Here is a 23,153-nt window from a genome sequence, read left to right as displayed (position 1 = left end):
TTGCCACATGGAGAAAGAGGTAGAACTTCATCACAGTTTAAGGGCACATTCCAGCCAGGCAGACGCACTCAGGGAATTTGTGGAGCATGGCCAGTGAGGTTGGGGAACCACATGTGATTCATGCATTGCAGGGGGCTGACTAGATGACCCCCAGGTTCACTTCCAACTCTATGATTCTAGAGTGTGATCTTGGGATAGGAGGTGAGATCTATAGAGGGCCCCGAGGGCCAGCTAGATAGGTCTTGAAGGCTCAATTTGGCCTCTAACTCTGTGGTTCCCCAAGCCCTGGGCTATGAACATGCTGAAAGCCAATTTACAGCCCCAGGTTACCACATTTAAGGGTTGTTGCTAAGCTGGGTGCTCCAGTCATTTATCTCCCTGCATAACATGTAGGTTGGCTCCAAGTATGTGCTTGCATGTCCAATGTCCATGTGAAGGATTAGACTAAGCAGTTATTCGTTTTATTTTAAAATACAAATAGTTCATCAATTGAGGTTCTAGATTCAAACATTTTCCCTGATAATCTTTGTGGAGAGATCTCTTCCACATTGTAATATATTGCTTCTTATACTGTTCTGTAGCCTGGGCCAAGCATGAGGACATTAATTTTTCACTAGGCAATGGCTGCTGTGAATAATGACTTCAGCTCTCAATGTGTCCTTTTGTGTGAGACAGGCAGGTATGGTGCCAGGTATGAGGTAATTGTAACCCAAAGGGAAACTACTGCAGTGAGTTATGGTATTATGAAGGGAAACCTGAAGGACTAAAAACAGATCTTCTGCAGCACTATGACAATTGTGTGTGTGTGTGTGTTCAAGAGATACATGAAAGTAAAAAAGGATGCCTGCTGAAATAGAGTTCCACAACATGGGATGGCCAACACTAAATGCCCAACCCCTAGTGGTGACCTATAGGACCTCTGTAACACAGGGAACAAATAGCAGTGCTCCTCTAGTTGATCTCAATGATCAGGCTGGGATATAAGAGCTCAGGTGTTCCTTGGATTATATTGGTCGCAAGTTCTTCAGAGCTTTGTGTGTCAACACAAGAACCTTGAACCTGGCCTGAAAACATATGGCTGCCAGTGCGTATGTGTCAGAGCTGCCCCTAGGTCCCAGCTCACAGAGGACCAACGCCCGATCGTCGTTATGTACAAAAGTCTTTATTGAAGTTCAACTTCCATTCCAAAGCCGCAGCGCGCAGCCCTACGTCTTAAACCCTAGACCGGCGAAGTCCCATCTGAATCTCCTCCCCTCTGACACCAGTTTAAGATCCTAGCCCTGCTCCACCTTTTCCGTTGTTCTCTCCTCCTCTGGGTCCTCCTGCCCGCCGGGGCTTTCCCCTTTCTGGACTCTTCCGACGCTGAGTCGGCTGACTCCTCCCCCTGTCTCCGGCGGGCTTTAGGACCCGGTTCCCAATCCTCATTCTCTGCTGTCCCGCGCTCCTGTACATTTGAACTTGCCTCTCGCGCCAACCCAGTGACCTTCCTCCTGACCGTCACACTGCTTCTGTCACTGCTTCCCTCTTCCGGGATACTGCCTGGATCTGACCTCCCCTCCGTTGTCTGGCTCTCCGATGGAGGCGTGGCCAGCCCTGACTTATCTTCACTCGCTGGTGTGGAATCCTCTCCCCTCGATACCTGGGACTCTCCCCCCCCAACTATGCTCTGGTGGGGAAGCTGGTCCTGATTTCCAACTGCTACTCTGGGAGTCCCTGCTGGCCCATTGCTCCTGGAGTGTCCCCCCTTGGGAATCCCCTTGCCCTGGCCACTGGCGCCCCCTTCTGTGAATCTTCTGATTCACTGGAGAGGCTCATGGAATCTCTCGGGCCACTGTCATCTTCTCCTACGCTGCCCTCAGATTCTTCCCCTTCGCTCTCCATCTCCCCTCTTCCCTGTGCTTCTGCTCCTGAACCCCTGACAGTATGTTTTAGCCAAGATATCACATGTTGTCATCCATCTACTCCCATCAACAGCTGAGCTGCTGCATATGTGGTCAAACAGGAGATAAATGTTAAAGCAGGCATCCCCAACCTTTGGCCCTCCAGATGTTTTGGACTACAGTTCCCATCATCCCTGACCATTGGTCCTGTTAGCTAGGAATCATGGGAGATGTAGGCCAAAACATCTGGAAGGCCGCAGATTGGGGGTGCCTGGGTTAAAGCATCTTATGAATCCAACCTCAACAACACATGCAAAAACAATGCAGCATATAGTATTCTGATAAACCCTAGGATATAGATTGGGGGGATGCAGTAAATCCCAAGTGAAAGCAAGGTGCTTAGGAAGGATTCTGAGCTTGTCTTAGGAGAAAAAGGATCTGTAAAAAATGCACAAGTCAAAATGGGGACCCACCCCACTGAAGCACATCATGATGCCTCAGCAATTCAGACACCAAAAGCAAAACAGAACACTACAGGCTAGTGTCTGCCAAAATTCAAACTTTTCATATGAAGAAAATCTCTATCATGACTGAACAATGAAGAGAAAGTCTCTATCATGACTGAACAATGAAGCTTATTAAACAAAGGAAGAATTTTATGCAGACACCCCAGTGCAGTGTCTTGGAAGATGAAAGTGAATTCATTTCTATTCTTTGCCCCACCCACCCAATCAAGGGGCCTAGCACAAAATCCACAGGACTGATTTGCCTGTAATTTGGCATGCTTTTGACGTAGGGACATCTCTCTCCCTCTCATGTTTTCATGGTTAGAGATAGTGAGAGTTGTAGGGCACCAGGTTGTAGAGAGCTGTTGTTGCTCATATCAAGAACTTGATTATATCAAGGAATAACAGGTTTTATATAGCTCCACCCTGACCCTCTTTCACTTTTACAATCTTCTCTGTGAGGCAAAAGCAGTTAGAGTGGATAAGGATTTGCAACGGGCTGATCATAACCCAATTTATTATGATATAATATCTAAAAATCAGGTTTACAGGAAAATTGTGATACAGAAAGGGAGAATAAAGATAGGAAGGAGGAAAGACTCTTCTCAAATAGTAAGCTTTTTACATGCTAACACTATTGATTTTTGTGCAGCAGTAATGGCATTAAAACATCCTTGAGTTTGACATTTGGCTACATTGTTTTTTACAGAAGTACATCAGTGGAATTCAGATAGATAATCTGAAATGGAAGATGATTCTTCAATTGCAGTTTTACCCTTTCTGTGGAAACGTGCTGTGGGCTGTATTCTTCTAGTGAAAAATACAAATCATTTTCAATCACCATCAGTCTTCTGTGCACACAGACAAATATAATATAATTGTTCTGACTGACACAGAAAAACAGCCTTTTTAAAAGAGTGAGTGAGGCCCTTGAAAAAGAAATTGCTTCATGAAACATGTATTGATAATGTAGCCTGACAGGAAATTCCATGAAAAGCAACAGAGCAAATTAAGTAGTTGGATAACTATCTGAGAGGCTCTCCCATTTCTTTTGACGCTTATATTATAAAGATGGTGTCTCATGATTCCCACTTCACATCATTTATTTCAATCGTTTCTTAGGCCAATTACAACTAGCCATTTTAATCAACTGGATGTAGTAACGTTAACATAATTGTGGTTTCTAATGATATAAAACACACAGAATTACATCAGAGCCACTGCTGCCCCATAGATAGTTAGACTTGGTTTTGGCAAAGCAGAGCTCAGTTGTGTCATGCCATCCAAGTCACACATGAGTGTGTGGCCTTGGGCAAGTTATCACATACCTATAAAATGGGATGCTGTGAGAGCAAGCAGCAGCAGCAAGAAGAAGCGTGCCTCATATAGAAGAAAAGAACTGCCCCTCCCCTTCTATCCCTCACTGCCTCCTGCTCCCACATCTGTTGTCATTCACTTCTCCCTTTGCTCTATGATTCATCTTCCCTCCCTCACATATGGATATCTAATGTGACACATCAAGCAGTTCTATTAGGGGTGTTCAACAACCACCAGATTCAGTTCAGACCCCAATTCAGTGATTTGGATTTGAACACCTGGGCTTGGGATTCAGACTTCAGAGCCTGCATGATTTGGCTTGTGATTTTGAGACAAACTTCAATTTGAGGGGAAACAAAGCTTCCTCTCCCACCATTCACTTTGGATAATTTTTTTTATATAACAATTTTCTTTCTGACAGGTGGATAAAACTTGTAGGCATTGTAGCCCTTGAGAGTGGAGTAAGCCTGCCACATTACAGGCAAATAAATGCAGGCATTTATGTATGAGGTAACTTTCTTTTTAAATATATTTTTCAAAGGAAACAGGCTATAGGGTGCTTTTTTGGCAGAGTGATATAAAGTGTGCAGGCACCCTTGCGCCATCAGAGGGGGTGAATTCTGCCAAATTTCATAAGGATAACTCCAGTGGTTTTCACCCAAGAGCAGTCTTTACAGTTTTGCATTAAGCAAAAAAAGAATATTCCCTAGTTATTTATAGGAAATTTGTCTGAAAATAGCAAACCCAAACCTCTACCTGATTGGGGGCCTGAGCAGCTAACAGCAGCAGCCCTTTGCCCTGAGAGTTGGTGACAGTAAAAGACACCAAATGCCCTCCAGCCTAGGAGATGCTTCTGATGGGTTGCCCACCTGGCTGCTCACCAGCCAGGGGCAAGCAGGCTTCTCTGGCAAGGACATTCCACTCAGGAGGATAGTGGCCAAAACCATTTTCCAGCAGCTGCACCCTACTCCCTTCCACACGTCACCTTCTTCAAACCTTGTTTTCTACCAGCAACATTATCGGTCTTCATTTCATTGGGGATCTGGATGAATAAATGGTGCCACCGTCACCCTCACACTTGATGTTATTCACTGTGCCTGTACTATAGGTGATATTTTTTTCTAGCTCAGTTGGTAGAGCATGATGAAGCTCTTAATTTCAGGGTTGTGGGTTTCAGTTCCACATTGGGCAAAAGATTCCTACAGATTACCCATGTGGTCCCTTCCAAATCTACAACTTTGTGATTTTTAGCTTATTCTCAGCTCTTGTTGACCCCAGGTACTCAACACTACATTATGGAGTTACAAGTGTCATAGAAACATTCAGACACTTCCATTTTGCAACATTTGGGAAAGCAATCATTCATCGTGTAGTATACTGCAACAGTAAGGTTTGGGTGCTAAAAATCATACAGTTGCATGTTCAAAATGTAGGTGAAAGGAATTAATTCAATGGTCTGTGGCTCTACCCATGTACCTTAAACATATATATTTTTTAGATTTTGCATGCTGTTCCCATAAGCATGAATATTTGTTGTATTAATTTTGCTGAAATACAGTTCTGCTCAAGGAGTCCAGTACATTCATATTAGTGAGGATGATACATTTTTGTAGCTATCTTTAAAATGTTATGTGGAGTTAAAATATTATGTGGAGTTCTAACTAGGTGCATGCACACAGATGCATACACACACAGACCAAGAGAGAGAGACCAAGTTTTAGAAGGCATTTATCATAAACCCTCACCAAGCCATGAGGGTCCAAATCTATCAACTAAATGAGATATATTATAAACCACCCTGTGATCTTCGGATTAAGGGTGTTATAAAAATGTAATAAACAAAACAAAACAAAATAAATAAAATATTGACTGTGACTGAAGAAAACTTATTGGACACAACCAAGATACTGTTGAAAACACCTGTTGAAGTCAATGGGATAAATGTCTTAGTTGAGGTTGGTTTTTTTTTTAGTGTATGTCATTCCACTAATTTTTGTGTGTGCATTACTGTTGAAAATCATAGAATGGAAGGGACCCCGAGGGCCATCTAATCGAACCCCTGCAATGCAGGAATCTCAACTAAATCATACATGACTGATGGCCATCCAACCTGTGCTTAAATACCTCCAAGGAAGGAGACTCTCCCACCTCTCATGGAAGTTTGTTTCACTGTCAAACAGCTCTTACTGCCAGAAAGTTATTCCTAATGTTTAGTGAGAATCTTCTTTCTTGGAATTCCATCCACACAATAACGGACAAGGAGAGTTAATAAGCAAGCTGTTAATGTGCCAGCACAGAACAAGAGTTATGCTCACACCAATAACTCCATCTTATTTTTTAAGAGAAATTTCTCTTACATTGTACGTTTCTATAGATCTGTTTCTATACGTTTCTATAGATCTGTTTCTGTGGAAGTGACCTGTGGTCTAACTCTTCATATGGTTTGCTTCATCAACTAATAATTCTATAAAAATCTTCCCAGCATGACAAACAGCACTGCCTCAAAATTACAGGACCTCAGATACTACATGACCATTAATAGTAGTAATGAATAATAGAATGATGGACAATCATTAACTGCAACACTTTACTATTTGTTCTCTGGACCTATTCTGCAGTTCCAAATTTCATGAGAGTAACTTCACATCTTACAGTGTTCATGTGATGGTTATAATTATTACTTGATAACTGGAACATCTGAAACTTCTGTCATTTATTTAGCTTTCTTACTCATACGTTGCTTTTTGACTGAATGGTCTTCAGAGCATCTAATGACAGGTGGAATAAAGCACTTGCAATAATTAAAAATCATTACAATCAACAGTGATAAGCATCAATCAAGCACCATAACAAAAAATAGGCGGGCCGTGTAATGAGTCTGCATGGTTCATTGATGCTTAGCATGTAAGGCAGTTAGCCTTTTATGCCGAATGCTGATAAACCATGAACGGGAATTTTATCCATCATATGACAGCTGCCACTTTTAGTGAAGTCATTTTTATGGTAAAAACACACACACAAAAGCCATCAGTTGGTGCTGTGCATTCAATCCCCACCCCCCACCCCAGGCAATCACTATGACATGGCAGAGAAACATGACTATGGATGAAATGTGGTGGGGTAGGGGGGTTAAATGTCCAAAGTACTTCTAGTTTGTGTAGAATAACAAGTGAATACCACCCACTGTTCCTATTTTGTTTGAAACAAAGAAAACAATCTGTTTTTTGTCTCTCTATTAACAGATGTAGGAAGGGCTGGAGTTGCAAATACAACAGTTATGACAGATCAGTTTATTGCCAATGGCATGGGAGAGTGGGGCTGTATGTGATGAAGCCACCAACATTTTGTTTTTGTTTTTCTCTTTTAACATTCATTAAATACACACAAGCCCATCTGATTTTGCCCTCCCAGAACACACCATTGCTAGAGGCATCAAAGCTGACATTAGTATTCTCTGTGAGATGGATTATTCTGTGTAGCTTTTATACTTACTGGAAGGCCATTACGTAGATGTCTGGGCTGTCATATTCAATTTTGCACAGAACCTTTATGTAAATGGGGGAGGGAATCAATATTTTTTACTATGACCATGAATAGAATGCATAAGCTGAAGTAGGCAATAAATGTAGTCTTTGAGAAAGACATATTGCAATGGGAATGGGTCTTTCTTTTATTTTAGCATCAGCCTGGAATGCATGCTTCCAGTGTAATTACTATTTGTCATCCTCATCCTCATTAGTTTGCCAAACTTGAAGGAAGCTGTCATGCCTCTTTGAATAGTGGACAGTAATAGAAGGACATTGCTCCCCATACCAGTTTCCAGAATTGGTTGGCACTCTTGTTTTAAGCTAAATGGCTGGAAAATAAAGACTTTGTGAAGTGTTATTGATGTGAATAGAAACAATGGAGATGTGCTAGTTATATTTAACACTTGATCTTAAACCAACTTACATACACTTCATTTATTAGCTAACTATAATGTAAAACAGCCTTTTTAAACCTTCAGCCCCAAAGTGGAGAGAATAAATATACTGCTCTAAAAGTGAACAACAGAGCAATGGCAAATGCCACTCCCTCAGCATATATGGTAACATTATGGCCCATGGCAGCAGTGGCACCTCCAAGTCATGTAGACATGGAGGTAGCAGATGCAGTGACATAGAGGATATATCTCCAGGACAACCGCCTGCCCTATGTACAGTGCAACACATGCACAATGATACTGCTTCATGAGCTCCTGTGACACAGACAGCAGTGACACAGCTGGCACACTTCCTCAAGCATCCCTACAAGCAGGGGGTTCAAATCCCTTTATAAGCTCATTGCCCTATGTTTGATCACAACACCCAACAGGGAAGAAGGAAAGGTAACAGAACATAGCACCCAAAAACCTCCCTTGGCCACAGGCCTACAGAGAGGACGCACAGGCCTCCTTGGCACAAGTGTTGAAGATGTACTGTGTCAAAGAAAGAGTCTTTTGCCAGTCAGGAGCAAGGAGGAACCTGTGTGGAGCAAATAGTTTGGCAAACCTCCAGGGCTCATGGTTGTGGGCCTTCCTCATGATCTGCAAGGAACTGGGCATGGGGTAGGTTTCATAGCTGTTGGATAGTTGGCTGTGAAGAGCAAAGGGTGGAGACAGAGTGTAATGAGCCATGATCAGCAGCTGGGACACATAGTCCCTAGACCTGGATACACCGTGGGTGTTTGTTAGGAAATCCACCTACCTTCATGCATGGAGAGCCTGGAAGAAACTGGCACCTGACAATTTCCAGTTCCTGACAACTACCAGTTTGTTCCAGGCTCTCCATGCGTGAAGGTAGGTGGAGGACTGTAGTGTCTGAGGCCATACTCACCTCTTTCCCTATAAGGGCTGTAGTGGAACTCTGGGTGCACAGTGGCTGTTTGTTCTCCATGCATGTGCTCTGTGATCCTGCAAGGAAAAAGTGTTCTTCAGTGCGTGGCCAGCAGTGGCAATGGCCTTCACCAAAAGAGAACTTGCATGCATCATGCATGTGAGAGTGAGTGTTTACCCAGTGCGAGAGATGCTACTCTCTTACACTGTGTTAATAGCAAGACAGGACTCTAACAACAACAACAACAACAACAACAGGGTGTGATGATAATATACATAATCCATATATAGGAATAAATCACTCTTAAACAAATACAGACACGAAATAAAACAAAATAAATAAATAGGTATCTGAAGAAGTGTGCATGCACACGAAAGCTCATACCAAGAACTAACTTAGTTGGTCTTTAAGGTGCTACTGGAAGGAATTTTTTTATTTTGTTTTGAAAATAAATAAACTACAGGTATGTGAATGCAGGGGCGAAGGAAGGCTCTCCAGCACCTGGGGTGGGGTGTCGAGGGGCGGGGCAAACTTCCCGGCGGCGCATGCGCGGCATACGATCCTCTGCTCGTGGCTGCAGTGACGGCGACAAGATCCTCCACTCGTGGCTGCAGCGGGATGCCTTCTTGTCACCCCCCCCCCCCCCAGAGATGGCACCCAGGGTGGACCGCCCCCCCTTTCTCCGCCACTGTGTGAATGTGTGGGTGGTAGCAACTGGAAGAATTTATAACACAGACATAATGGCCAACAAGACAGGATTACAAAACATAGCTGCTGTTATACCAAGAGAGCGTAATTTAAGTATTCAAACCCCCTTACTCACTGTATCAGCAATACCTGTTCATATGCCAAGGTGGGTCCTTGGTCATGTTCCTCATTTACAAATGAAATAAAGTCAGAGCAAACAGGGGTGAAGTTGTCGTTTGTCCTTTGGCCCCTAAAGACTCTCAGCTATTTAGTTACTTTTTCCAGCAAGACAATTAAAGCAAGTTGCAGTATTTATTGCAATGTTTTGAGAGAGAGAGAGATGGGAGACATTTGTAGCATGTATCCCCTGCACCAAGCACTTTCCCTTGGAGAGATCATTATTTTTGTTATTTGATAATGTGGGATAGAATGTAGAAAGGAAAACAAATGTACGTTATAGCCAATATTGGTTTTGCATTTGTGTTTCAGGCTGATTTAAGTCTAAGCAGCCTTCTAAGCCTCACATGTGAAAATGCTTTACTCTTAAGTTACACAAGTGAAAGATAGCATGAAAGAAAACTACCTCCTCATTCATATTCGCCTTTAGGTACTAAAAATCTAATCATTTTAGCATTAGAATATGTTTGGCAAGCATTACAAATGGTGAGGGTTTTGGTGCCTTATGGGCAGAGCTCAGAATGAGCAGAGGCCACACTGCGGTTCAAATAATATAATTGCAGAACATTATAGTGCAGCTATAACTATGACATTTTATTTATTCTCCCCTGGTTCTTTCAGGCTTTAAAGGACAGATCAAAGAAACAGGAAAAAATAATTGAAAAGCATTGCATTTGCTGCAGTGGAATTAACTGCTGAGTTGAAGCATTTGTGACTAATCTTTGTGTATACACTTAGTAAATTAGTTTAAGAATCCCAATTTTTCTAAATGAAGGAGGAAATAGAATATATAGTTCATAAGGTTTAAAAATAATAATGAGAGTAAATGTTTTGATTCTTTATAGAATCATGAGAAAATGTCGTAATTATTTTATAGGCTTTGAAAAACAGTCACAGCCAAAGAGTATGAAAAACTCATAGAATCATAGAATCTTAGAGTTGGAAGGGACCACAAGGATCATCTAGTCCAACCCCCTGCAAGGCAGGAACTTTTGGCCAACATGGGGCTTGAACCCACAACCCTGAGAGAAAGATTCTTACGTTCTATGACTAAGCTATCTAGTGCTGTGATTCAATAAATTTAACAGACGTTTTCATCTGCTCATCTACCACTTGCTACTCCAATACGGGGGAAATGAGAATTCACTTTAATTGTTCCTAACTCCCCATGATGTAAAAGGTGTCATTCTACCTTCTGCCCTAAGACAGACCTACAGCACCACCCTATGCTGAGTAAGTCTCACTCAGTTCACTTATTCCTAGGGAAGTGTGCATATGATTGCTAGTTGACAAGATAAGCATAATAAATGACACCCAGAGTGGGGCCATCTGAAATGGATAAAGGCTTCTGTGCAAGCCTGTGGTTTAAAAATATTATTATATTGCTTTATTTTAATATTTGTCCTTTGCTTATCTCAGTAGTAAATGGTCACAGTTTGTTGAAAACATTAAATATGGAAGTGGGCAACCCCACTTCCTTTTTTTTTTATGTTTGTTTCTCCTTTCAATTAAATAAAAAGTAAGAGCCCGTGCAGTGCTGATCAATTTTCACTGTATGCTGCAATCATAATAATGGTGTGTGAAAACACAGCTTTTGATCAAACTTGGTTCAAGTATTTTTACGATGACTGAACAATGCCTTTCATGACAAAAGTAATTCCAGGCTTCTGAAAATAAATTGCATAAAGGTAAAGGTACAAAGGCAAATTCGCAGAGTTCAGACTCTCACAAAGCTTTACCGAAGGAAACCAGTCAATAAAAATGCTGCCAATTTTTGTTAAGCTTTCACAAGCTATTTAGGGCCAAGGATGTTTCTTTTTCCTTGTGAATACTTGCAGGAAGTGCCACTTCACAGAAAAGAAAAGAAAAGAAAAAAACCTTGGAGGAGCAACTGTCTTGATTTGTCTGTTTCCAGAATGCTAATTTCTCATACACTGAACACAATAGAGATCTTACCTTGAGAACAATCATGCTTCCTTTTACCTCCTAATTTTAGTGGCGCATTTCAGAGGCTACAGAATTGCAGGCAACCAGGGGGTGGGGCCCTGCAAATGAAAAGTTAAAACAGAAGTCTCTTCTTTTGCAGGGAAAGAAAACTTTTGAGAAACCAGAGGACAGGTTTTGACAAAGTACTAATGGGAAGTAGAAGACTGGGGTTTGAACCCCAAGGGGAGAAGGGATTGCACTAATAGTGCCCCACTGCAAGCTTCACAGAGCAGTGACAGTAGGCACACTGGATAGATTTGGAATTCGGTATCAGGAGATGTGAGTTCAAGCCCCCTCATGGGCAATGGAGCAAAATGGTACCACACTTCCTTTGCACTGTAGAACATCTCACATTTTTGTAGAACATCTTGTAGAACATCTCACATTTTATACACAGAGAGGGTCCCAGGTTAAAACCCACAGTATACCTTTACACTAGGAAGGAGGGAAGGGATCCTCCATTCCCAGGCACTCCTGGGCCAATTACAAGGTGTTCTGCATGGGCCAGTAGCCTATTTCCACATTGGGCAAATAGGTCTTTTGGCCAACTTCTCCCTCTGTCAACCAGTGTGAAAAGTCCACCCTCCTACCTTTTTTGCCTGATAAGACAGCCTTATCAGCTAGCATTCCAGCAGAATGTAGTTCCTCCTTTCTCCCCACCCTCAACAGCATACATGCTGGCAGAAGCAGTCATCCCACTTGTGGACCTCGAGAGGCCTGCTGCCTCTGGACACAGCATTTCTGCTTGAACAGAGAGAGGAGTAGGGACAGCTAGTTCTGGTAATCTGAGGTCTCTACAAAACTGCACAGAAAGTTTCAGGCCCCACAGCAAAAAGATAACCAAGAACATTTGTGAGTGTGGGTGACCTGGAGAATTCTGCCTTTGAGGAAGAAGTAAGGACTTGACAGAACATTCTCAATCCCCTTGATTTTTACAGATTCTGTGCATGATTGAATCAATGAAGCTCTTTCACTGATGTATCCTACAGATTTCAAACTATAAATTAATTTTGCACAGTTTTGTTTCTTACCAGTCAGTATTTTCAACCACCTTGTCTTCCATCTTATTAGTATCTTCAAGAAACAGAGTTGTCTGAATCTGTGTTTGCTCACATTCATAAAATTTTGTTCCCTTTCTCTACAGTATGGATCAAAAACTGTAGTCCAGGAGTTTTGGATGAAAAGGGAAATTCATATTATATTAATAGATTCCACCACTGATGTTTTATTTTAATAACCCACTTTGTCTCTTCCCCTCTCTTTATTTAAATACCATAGCACGAGTGTGAAGGATTTTGTGATTCATTTTATTAGAAAAGAAAATTTAATAACTATAAAATGAAGATGTTATTTAACTTGTTCAGAGATCTTGCAAATAGTGGAAACATTTTCTGTTATGGCAGTGCCTTATGATCTTAATGTAAGAGTTTATTAAAATAAAATAAGGACTAGTCAGTTTTGTACAAAAGTATTATTTGAGGTTTTCCTTCTCTGATAATGCTTATTTCAAAATAAATACAATACTATTGTGTCTTAATGCCAGAGTTTGCTTTCAAGGATTCTGTGTAGATGTAAAAACATGCATACCCAGAAGCCCCAGGGTGCTCTCACAAGATCTCATGGGGCCATCTGAGTCCCCACATTACAAGGGTCAGCAAACTTTTTCAGCAGGGGGCTGGTCCACTGTCCTCAGACCTTGGGGGCCGGACTATATTGGGGGCGGGGCGGAGAAATGAACGAATTCCTATGCCCCACAAATAACCCAAAGATGCATTTTAAAGAAAAGGGCACATTCTACTCATGTAAAAATACCAGGCAGGCCCCACAAATAACCCAGAGATGCATTTTAAAGAAAAGGGCACATTCTACTCATGTAAAAATACCAGGCAGGCCCCACAAATAACCCAGATATGCATTTTAAATAAAAGGACACATTCTACTAATGTAAAAACACGCTGATTCCTGAATCATCCATGGGCCGGATTTAGAAGGTGATTGGGCCGGATCCAGCCCCCGGGCCTACCCATGCCCCACAAGATCTCATGGGAGCATCTCAGTCTGGGCATGATTAGAGAACCTTGCTTGCAAAACGAGGTAGTGAGCATAGAAGCTATTTTGTGCTGGAACAATCCAGCACAAAAAGAGTTTTAAAGCTTTCTGCTTTGCTTTCCAAGCAAGGCTTTCTAATTGCACTGGCTGCAGAAGCCCCACAATGCTCTCACTAGTGGGGACATTCAAGTTCCTGTGAGATCTTGTGGGAGTATCCCAGACCTGGCGTGTAAAGAGTTTATTATTGGATGCCACTCAAGTTCAATTGCCACATCAATCTCAGGCACAGATTAGCCAGCCTTCCAGGCTTCCAGTACTTCAATTAAAGACCAAGAAAAGACAACATCAAATGCAGAAGTGCAGGTGGCAGAGGAAGGTTCAGAAGAAAGGTAATATCTCAAGTCCCTATTGCTACTAGAGGTTTTGAGATGAAATTTATAGGAATATATATTTGGCCAACAAGAAACCAAGAGGTTAGGTCTCATGTGTGCAAGCTTAAGTGCACACTTGAACACTCCAACTATACCCCTTGATTAAGTGAAAGGAAGAAAACAAAAACAAAAAACAGTTGGACAGGCAGGATAAATCCCTACAAACACTTAGGGTGAATTTAGGCAAATCTTTACCCATTTCGTTAAGTCAATTGCTTACTATGATTATCTTGCCTGTTCCATTTCACTATGACATGCTATTAATTATATTTGAGTCTGCGTAAAAATAAATGTGACAAGAACAAATGATAGGTAATAACAGGAGCCATAAAAAGGTGGTAAGCACACTGTACTCGTCTCACGTACATTGTCATAATGGTTCACAAAGACACAGAAGTCTTGTTGTTTTTTTTCTTTTTACCTCTAGTTGACTTCTAAATTCTTAACCACTATAACTTTTCAAAGCACTGTGTGATTGTCAAATAATCTCATCCAGAGCTGCTTCTTTTTCAGCCAGAACTCGCTGGAACTCAGTTCCAGCACCTCTCAGGTGGGCGCCATTGCCATTCTTAAGACAACGAGTGAGGTGTTCGTGGTGAGAAAAATATCACTGATCTTATCAACACATATTGTGTGTTAAGAAAAGAGCAATGAAATGAGGATTCGGAATCTCTATTTCTTTATTTTGTTGGTATGCCACCTCCGAGGGCTCAGATCATCTATTTTGTCCTCACAACAGCCCTGCGAGATAGGCCAATCCAAGAAATTATGATGGGGCCAAGGTCACAGAGTAAGATTCATGGTGAAGAGGCATTTGCATCAGGTCTCCCAAGCCTATGTTCAACACTGCATTAACTTCACCGGCTCCCACAGCCAATATGAAGAGAGACAGCTATAACTTTACCCATACAATGTCCCTAAAAGTGGAAATGATGGGTCACCATGGCCTACCATTTCCCAATGGCAGATTCAAGGCTTCAATTTGTGCAGTGCAGCATCAGGCCAGCAGCAGAGCTGCCATGTTGCCCATTTTTATTAAGTAAAATAACAATGAAGAAACTCCACCAACTGCTAGCCACTTCAGAGCCCTCTTCCTTGAGCACCCAAATTCCTAGAATTTTAATGGATGACCAAGTAAATAGAACACCATCCCAGGCACTTCTGGAGATACCAGATGATCCAATATGTAAGACACCTGGTCACACTAAAAGAGACATGGGCCATTCAAATCCAGATTCTCTATTTATTGTATAGTAGTGACTAAGGCCCAAAACTCACCTTGGGAATGAAAGGAAAGAGGCTGAGGAATCCTCCCCCTTCTCCAAATAGATACTAGGTCAACTTAGTGCAGGGTAGAGAAAATGCTGCTCTCCAGATGTTGTAGTGGCTAATGGATAAGGCTAACGATTTAGTGACATCTGGAGGGCCACAGATTAGCCACCCCTACCTTATAGCTTATGCATTGTAGGAGACGTTTCCCACATGGGCCCACTGAACAGGGGTCCAGCCAGCTGAGTTGCTTGGGTGTTGGCCTCAGCTCGTTTCCATTTATGGAAAGTGGGCAAAAGAGATTTCCCTTGCTAATATTTTCTGAAGGTTGAAAGCCAAAGCTCTCTTCGGTGAAGAGTAATAACATTCGTTATTGTGGTTGAAAGGGGTTTCCACTTGACCTGTTCTGAACCTCTGGAAGGCTGCACATGGAGAATGCAGACTCAATTGCTGTAGCATGTGGAGTGATCATCCAACAGAAGAAGCTGAACTAAATGCTGGGCTATCACTTTTTATTCAACAAAGACTTGTAAATCAATGAATAAGTTTAAAATGACTTCAGACCATTTGGTGAGGTGGGTGTGTGGGTGGGTGTAGATACATAGTCTCAGGTATTTTTTAAAGCAGATTTTGCAAGCAGTTAAGCCAGCACTGACAGCTAAGTAATATCAATGGAGTCCATATAAAATTGTCCAGGCTTGGGAGTATTCCATAGCTAAGATGAATGAACACTGGACTGAAATACCCAATTCATGCACTCATCTAAACACACACCTGTCATAGACAGGACAGCCTGCTCAGTTCTCTCCACCAGAGGACTTTGTATTGTCAGCAGAATAAAGTTGCCAGCCAATTAAGCTTTTCAGAGGATTTCTAGGTGGCCTTTCTCAGACTCAGTCCACACCAGGCTTCCTCAAACTTGGTCCTCCAGATGTTTTTGGCCTACAACTCCCATGATCCCTAACTAGCAGGACCAGTGGTCAGGGATGATGGGAATTGTAGTCTCAAAACATATGGAGGGCCAAGTTTGAGGAAGTCTGGTCCACACCAATTACTGGTCTGGCTAATGTAAAAAAGGCAGGTAATTCCAAGGACTTCTGAGTAAAACAACAGAAGGAAGGCAAGATATTGAGGGAGGGAGTCATTCACTACAGATGTTAGCATTTATGGTCAAACCTTTTGTGAGGTTCTGGTGATAGTCAGTGGGTATCAGCCTGAGGCATCTGTTGTTCTGATAATTATGCTTTATTAAAACTGTTAAATTTAAACATTGCATTTAAGATCTGAAATTATGTGGAAAATCAAAGAGGTGATATTTACTTGATGTCATGCTTTATATAGTTATCAGATGAAAATTAAAATGTCATCAGTGATATTAGCAGGGCCTCTTAAGTGTGTAACGACTGAATAATACAGTAGTTTAATCACCCATTCATAGCAATTAAAAACAAGCCTTTGCGGTGAAGTTTAACACTACTTTATAACGTATAAACTTAATATGGAACAAATGTTTAAACCAGTCTTGTAGTATAGTAGTTGAGAACTCAGTCTAATCTTATTAAGGCACAACTAGAACTCAATTAAATCAGGGTTAAACTGGTCATACAAACCTAGGGATCAGATTCTGCTGTCACAGATTTGTAGAGTTGAATGGGACCCTGAGGGTCCTCTAGTCCAACCCCTTGTAATACAGGAATAACACAACACAGGCAGTTTCATATATAAGCTGAAACTTCCAACATCCTGCTTGATTGCATGATTCCGGGTTCAGCTATTGTGAGAGAAAGAGAAAACAACGTTGCCGGATGTTGCCTAAAATACATTCTCTCCCACAACAATTTTCCCTTACAGTGGTACCTTAGGTTAAGAACTTAATTCATTCTGGAGGTCTGTTCTTAACCTGAGGTACCACTTTAGCTAATGGGGCCTCCCACTGCCGCTGCGCGATTTCTGTTCTCATCCTGAAGCAAAGTTCTTAGCCCGAGGTACTATTTCTAGGTTAGTGGAGTCTGTAACCTGAAGCATCTGTAACCCGAGGTACCACTATATATATATAGCCTAAAATGCACACTCTATGGTAAAGTGTGATATATATATCACACTTTACCATAGAGTGTGCATTTTAGGCTGGAGAACGGCACTGTAAAATTTGTGGAAGAGTGATTTCAAAGAATGGCTGTGAAATACGAATGGAACCCAGTTCCTCAATTTCCTCCCTGTCACAGATTTTAATCTTTGATTGAGCTGAAATAGACCCTGTTGGTTAAGCATCCCTCACAACTCTTACATAGGTATTTTCTACAACTGTCCACATTGCTCAGCTAAGCCATTTCAATGGTACTTTCCCCTATACTCCCCTAACAGTTGAGCTGATGCTTTAAAGGGCGGGTGAGGGTGGGGACAAACTATAACACTACAATTGCTCAGCCACTATGTGGATTTCATATAGCCCTTAAGTGGGATTTAAGTGATAAGCAGTTAGATCCTGTGCTTGTCTTTGAAAAAGAATATCACTTACACTGTATAAATATTATTCACCCCACCCATTTTCTGTAAATTGCTCAATCACAGCCATATTTTTTTCAGCAGTTAAGCTTTGCCCCAGTTCTCTGCTAGGAGCAGAACAACGTGCTTGGCTAAGCTGGAGTATTCCGCTGTCATGCAGTTGTAAATTTGCAGCAATCTGAAAAGATGCTTCCAAAAAGGCAAAGTGTTACCTTGAGCTGTAAATTTAGTATTATAATCTACTATAGGATTTGAGAAGTCCTGATAAAAAGGATAAATATTATACAGATATGTATGACAATATTTTATGTGCATAACTGATAGACCACCTTAATTGCTGCCAGGCAATTTCAGAATTCAATGTGAATTTTTCATAAACCTCCAGAATGATCAGATATAGTTTGTTGATAATGCAGGGTTTATAACAGGAGTGTATTTATTGATCCTATCTACTGAACAGATGCCAGGCATAAAATATTTCAATGACAATAGAATATACTCCTAGTAAATATATTCCAGGGGTTATATCAGCTCTGTATGGGACTGAATAACATTCAGAGTTATTCTCCATGAATCAAAGTGCAATGTCAGAAGAGCCCCACAAAGTTTCATGTTTTACTCTGTTGTTTATCCTCTTTTCTGTACTTTATAGCTGTATTTCTTCCTCTCTCTCTCTCTGCTCCCATTGTGTCTGCATAGTCCAGGGACAGGATCGTTTAGGCTCCTCAGAGATGTGCTATGACCTATCTACACATTTAAGATAAAGTCAACATACTTAGACTTGGACACTATAAAATCAATATACTTGCATACTAGTTATTTCAGAACCAGACCTGGTGAGCGCAAGAACCCCTATTCAGTTTTCTATGGACACACATTAGCTGCAAATGTGGATGAGATCCTTGCAGAGCTTTGGCATGTTATACCATATTGACTTCATTGCAGTGTCTGTACGGGTATGGGGATTCAGCCTCCGTAATAGAAGTAGTATTTGTCTTAATGTAGTTCAGCAATCTGCTCCTTAATGTTATAATTTGCTTATTTTTGTTTTCCTTACTGCCAGCTTTCATTTCTTTTCCTATAGTATGTGCAATAATGTTTCTGCATCTTTTTAAGTGAATTTATTGCCTTTTTAGAGCTCTGTTCTTGGTATGCATGCTATGGAGAGATGTGTAAATAGAAATGTTTAATCTCTCAAAATTGGATTCAGAATTAGTTCCGTTGGATTCAAATGATTGAATCCATCATCTGAATTATAAAATTACAGGAACAGTTTAAAAATGATTTATTGCTCTGGTTATAGAGCTGAATTCCTAGCTTCCTGACTAACTATCTTTCAAAACATTCAATAGCTAGAGTTTATTTTCTTGGTTTAGCTTCCCACTCCCCACAGAGATGCTCCTAGAGGTGTTGCAGAAATCAGTGTGACTGCTCATGCACACCAGCATATTCTGGAGCTCACATATGTCTAGTTATATACACAACCTTTAGCTATATAAATGACATTTTTGCCTCTGCAAGCGATCACTCATGCACATAGACTCACACAGCATCTTCACCTTTGTTCTCTCCCACTTCTGAAATATTTAGCTGTGCAGACCATATTCAGCACAGTTGATGCTGTCTAAGTTACAAATATTCTTCATTTTTCAATATTTGGAAACATCTCTTTTTTTCTGTCTTAGCCTGGGGGAGCAACCACCATGTTCAAAGCTACATGGGATTTTTAAGGAGCCCCCCCCCCGAAATATTGGTAAATACATTTTGGAGAAACATCATGTAATGAGGCCTTCACAAAGATCCCAGCTTATCTGTGGTCATAGTCTGTAGCATACGTAGCATATTTGTTAGCATAACTGTAGTAGTACAAAATCATTGTTCTGCCTATTAGTCAGAACTGTGGATGATAGAAAGAGTAAAGATAAAAAAAAAAAAATCCTGTCCTTTTCTGGCAGCTTCTGTTTCTTTCCAAAACTTAGCTTTCAAGCTTTGACGATACTAGCTGAAAACTCATATATGTTGTACTGTTAAGTATTAGAATAGTTATAATGGTGACTATCAGTGGAGGCTGGTGCTCTTCAGAAGTATTGGCTCTACACGTCCCATCCACTGTGCCAAGCCACCATCACCAATGGAACATGCAATGCCCATGGGTCAGCAAGACAGAACTTGGTGGAAACTGATGGGTTGCAATGAAGAGCCCACAGAAAATATGCTGTTCCGCTTAGGTGCATAGTTTTTGAATAGATTTGCAAGTCCCATGCCATCACACTGCACTGTCCAGACATGTCATCAGCCCTCAGGTTCAACACAACTATGTTACCATTTCCAAAACACTGCATAGGGCAGGATATCTTAAGAAAGTAAGTTCAGCCACAGACCACATGATATGATCATACACAATATGGTCAATAAATTACGGTATTTGCAGAGAATATTTTCTAGAAAACACAGAGCAGAGCCTGAAAGACGACAACATGGAAAGACCGAACTCATATAAAAAACATCACATAAATCCCCTGCTCTATTTTTATACCAAATGCTGAAGTGAAGTGTTGTTGCCCTCATGCCCTGTTTGTGAGCTTCCTAAAGCTTTTAGCTTGTTCCATAAACAAATGGAACACTGCTTGACTAGATGAGTCTTGTCTAATACTACAAACCGAACACAAGGCAGAAATAGGACCTGAGCCCCCAAATGCTCCTTTGACCCGAGAGATGTTGTGCAACACAAACGCAGGCCCACAAGTAACCTGCCTGGGAAACTGAGTGTAGGGCAGAGGAGAGATCTGAGCATCAGAACACTAAAGTACTCCTTTGTTCCTGCAACAAAATAACCATTTCACAGAAGGAATGCCAATTAATTACCCACCCAGGTCTTGCTGCATCATATCCATTTCCCTTCATCTAGTAGACTAATTAATAACCCACCCATATACCAAAATAATATCCTCTTCAATCAATGACACATGTTTAGTGTCCTGCAATCTCCGTAAGGGTGGGCAAGAGGAATCCTATGAGCATGTAACTACTCTGCAAGTTGGGAACACTGATTTAAAGCAGTGTGCCAAAATAATAGTGGCAGTGGTGTTCTGTTGTTTTTAAATCAAACTGGTTGGTGGGATTTTAATAACACCTGCTTTGCCTTTTGAAGAATGGTAGGTGTTGACAAACTCCTTGGCCTGAATGATAAGCCACTCTGGTGACAATAGATTAATCTTAGCTGACCTGGAAAATGGCCAAGAGACTAATGCCACAGCTTATATAAGGTATGCAAAATACTGCAAGTGTTTGCATGGGATCCCCCTTGAGCTAATGTTCAATTCAGATACCTGTTCTAGAATCGAATGTAGAAATCATTATTTCATCTCATGATCAAACATTAAGTGACCCACTCTTTTATGTTATTGAATGTTTTTGCTCCCTACTCTTCTTGGCCATAACTAGAGGGGACTCTGGAAGTTAAATTTGACCAGCCAGCCTTATACCATCAACTGCAATTTCTCAATTTCTTGTTGGCTGAGTAGCAGCTCTTGATCTTTGCACTGCTATTTCAGTGAAAGGAGATAAAGGTCAGTGAATGCCATTGATTTTCTCTGACAGGTGCAGAACTGTGGTACTCGAGAAGCTGTTTTTACAGATAAGAATCTGCAGTGGGCTCTGCTAGAGGATTCTGATCTCAGAAAACACTGAAGAGGGGGTCTACAAATGAAAGGGAATGAAACATTTTAAACCACTTCCAACAATAAAATGTTCATTTCCATCCTTGGGTTTTATTCAAATTCACATGCACAGCCCTGTTTTTCATGAGCTGATTTCAATTTTTAGTGATTGTGAGACATTTTCATCTTATGTGAGCTCTCCACAGTAGGTTTTTGGTTTTTTTTTCAAAAACAGAAAAAAGTACTCCTGCAGTAGAAAGGTTAGCAAGAGAACTTCTAAGTAGATGACTGCATCATTCAAAACCTTTGTAATTCAAAGCCTCAGATTTATACAGTTGCAAAACAAAATATACTGGAACCATGCTAGACATCCTTTTTTTTCATGTTGCTATTGGGGCAGTCATACTTCCTTTCTAATCAGTGCATGTCCCACGACCTTCTACTCAAATCCTATAGTTAGTTATAACACAAATGTTCTGGTTTCTTTTTGTTCCACTTTTGTTGCACTATAGCCCTTCCAGACAGCATTATTGTGTTAGCATCAGGGAAGCATTGCAGAACAAACTAAAGTAGAAAAATCTACCACTGATGCATTATTATTGTGTCAATCTCTCCCCCCCCCCATTATTTGCCATTAAGCATGTGCTATCATTGTCAAATATCTATTTAAAGCATTGCTATTAACCTTGAGTTGGAGCCAAGAGTTCTGTGAGCAGAGTTACTTTCATACAATGGTGCATTTGCCTCAGCTCCCACTTCTCCTTGTACCCTCAAGTTTGCTTTAGAGGGTTGGGAGATCCTCCAGGACAACATAGGAAGCAGCGAGGGGAGTGGAAGGTGGAATAATCAAATTGCCTTCATGGAAGTCTCTGCTGAATCCATACCCCTTCAATGAACAGAATGACACCTTCCATTCACAGAAGGGAACCTTTGCATCCAACCCAAAGTCTTTATAAATATGTGTTGTCTCTGTAAGTATTCCGCAGCAATTAGAGTACACTGCCAAGGAGAAACAGATGGTGGGGACACAACACTTATATTGTGGAAAAGAACGATGCATTATCTAAGCAAAATCATTTCTTCTATTTTTGGAACACTAATAAGTGAAGCTTTATCTGGGTGTCTATATGCTGTTATTTTAGCAGGCAACAGAAGTGCCAAAATGGTAGATGGCAGCCAAATCAATAACCCTTCACAAAAATATGCTATTGCAAGTAGAATGTTTCAGTTATCCTCAAGTTATGGCAATTTGGGACCAGATTTAGAATATAATAATTCTTACACACTACAGTAAGTATGATCTCCAGAGATGGCTTGTTTTCTAAACAATGTTAACATTCATGGGAGCAATGCGAAATTTTGACCACCACCTCTTCCTCCTCCTCCTCTGGATTTAATGGCATGCCAAGATCAAGATGCTGTCACCTACTAGCAACCATATGATCACACTTCACTCAAAGCCTTTCATAGAGCCTCAGATATTTCACAAGCTGCCATTAAATCTCTAGCACCAAGCCCCAGAAATTCTTGTCCTGAAGGGCAGCCCCCACAGATAAATTTGTAAGACCCAAATCAGTAAACCTATAAAAGGAGAAGCTCTCGGGGTTCCATATACCACAAACTATCCAATATAACATTAGCAATCATTTTGTCTAGCCCATGATACCCAGAGGCAATCCTCCTAAGTTTGCACAAACCACTTAGAACCGACTAACTTGACTCTGACATCCTTTCAGTTTAAACATTCAGAATAATTCCAATGGTGGACAAAAGGAGAACACCAATCTAATCCACAGGACACACCTCCTACTGCCCTTGCAATTCAGCCAGCATG

General features: G+C 41.1%; 1 protein-coding gene and 1 long non-coding RNA gene across 4 annotated transcripts in view; one reads left to right on the top strand and one right to left on the bottom strand.

Moving 5' to 3' along the window:
- Nucleotides 1–23,153, top strand: part of CHRM3 (cholinergic receptor muscarinic 3) — a 241,749-nt gene that overhangs the window by 198,085 nt on the left and 20,511 nt on the right. The window lies entirely within an intron of this gene.
- The window catches only part of LOC307212372, a 48,090-nt gene continuing 31,268 nt past the window's right edge, over nt 6,332–23,153 (bottom strand). The window contains exons 1-4 of one of the 2 annotated variants that reach the window (XR_013836978.1): nt 11,377–11,688; nt 8,557–8,633; nt 7,196–7,248; nt 6,332–6,471 (exon numbers count right to left, since the gene is read on the bottom strand). This is a non-coding gene — a long non-coding RNA (uncharacterized lncRNA). Of the gene's footprint in view, nt 6,472–7,195; nt 8,317–8,556; nt 8,634–11,376; nt 11,689–23,153 lie in introns of those variants that run through there. The other variant, XR_013836977.1, reaches the window with a different exon arrangement.

The sequence above is a fragment of the Podarcis cretensis genome (genome assembly GCF_951804945.1).
Source record: "Podarcis cretensis genome assembly, chromosome: 3".
In the NCBI taxonomy this organism is placed as follows: Eukaryota; Metazoa; Chordata; class Lepidosauria; order Squamata; family Lacertidae; genus Podarcis; species Podarcis cretensis.
Note: the sequence above shows the minus strand (reverse complement) of the source record. Positions and strands in the feature narration are given on the sequence as shown.